The following is a 1,674-nucleotide window of genomic DNA, read 5'->3' on the forward strand; positions in this document are numbered from 1 at the left end:
ACTTTATACTACAGCCCTATTCCCTATATAGTGCACTACTTTATACTACAGCCCTATTCCCTATATAGTGCACTACTTTATACTACAGCCCTATTCCCTATATAGTGCACTACTTTATACTACAGCCCTATTCCCTATATAGTGCACTACTTTATACTACAGCCCTATTCCCTATATAGTGCACTACTTTATACTACAGCCCTATTCCCTATATAGTGCACTACTCTATACTACAGCCCTATTCCCTATATAGTACACTACTTTATACTACAGCCCTATTCCCTATATAGTGCACTACTTTATACTACAGCCCTATTCCCTATATAGTACACTACCTATACTACAGCCCTATTCCCTATATAGTGAACTACTTTATACTACAGCCCTATTCCCCCTATTACAGCCCTATATAGTACACTACTTTATACTACAGCCCTATTCCCTATATAGTACAGCCCTACTATATAGTACTTTATACTACAGCCCTATTCCCTATATAGTACACTACTTTATACTACAGCCCTATTCCCTATATAGTACATTCCCTATATAGTACACTACTTTATATAGCCCTATTCCCTATATAGTACACTACTTTATATACAGCCCTATTCCCTATATAGTACACTACTTTATACTACAGCCCTATTCCCTATATAGTACACTACTTTATACTACAGCCCTATTCCCTATATAGTACACTACTTTATACTACAGCCCTATTCCCTATATAGTACACTACTTTTATACTACAGCCCTATTCCCTATATAGTACACTACTTTATACTACAGCCCTATTCCCTATATAGTACACTACTTTATACTACAGCCCTATTCCCTATGTAGTGCACTACTTTATACTACAGCCCTATTCCCTATATAGTGCACTACTTTATACTACAGCCCTATTCCCTATATAGTGCACTACTTTATGCCAGCCCTATTCCCTATATAGTGCACTACTGTTGACCAGAGCTCTATGGCATCCTATACCCTATGTAGTGCACTACTGTTGACCAGAGCTCTATGGCATCCTATACCCTATGTAGTGCACTACTGTTGACCAGAGCTCTATGGCATCCTATACCCTATGTAGTGCACTACTGTTGACCAGAGCTCTATGGCATCCTATACCCTATGTAGTGCACTACTGTTGACCAGAGCTCTATGGCATCCTATACCAGTGTAACTATGTGACCAAGTGCATCCTACCAGACTCCAGTGACCAGAACCAGTGTAACCATGTGAAGTGTTATCCTCACCAGACTCCAGTGACTACCAGTGTGACCAGAGCTCTATGTTATCCTCACCCAGACTCCAGTGACTACTGTTGACCAGAGCTCTATGGCAAGTGTTATCCTCACCAGACTCCAGTGCACTAACCAGTGTAACCAATGTGAAGTGTTATGGCCTCACCAGACCCTACGTAACCAGTGTAACTACTGAAGTGTTACCACCAGACTCCAGTGGCAACCAGTGTAACCAATGTGAAGTGTTATCCTCACCAGACTCCATGGCAACCAGTGTAACCAATGTGAAGTGTTATCCTGACCAGAGCTCCAGTGACGTAACCAGTGTAACCAATGTGAAGTGTTATCCTCACCAGACTCCAGTGGCGTAACCAGTGTAACCAATGTGAAGTGTTATCCTCACCAGACTCCAGTGACGTAACCA

This window comes from Oncorhynchus keta, unplaced genomic scaffold (genome assembly GCF_023373465.1).
Source record: "Oncorhynchus keta strain PuntledgeMale-10-30-2019 unplaced genomic scaffold, Oket_V2 Un_contig_2124_pilon_pilon, whole genome shotgun sequence".
In the NCBI taxonomy this organism is placed as follows: Eukaryota; Metazoa; Chordata; class Actinopteri; order Salmoniformes; family Salmonidae; genus Oncorhynchus; species Oncorhynchus keta.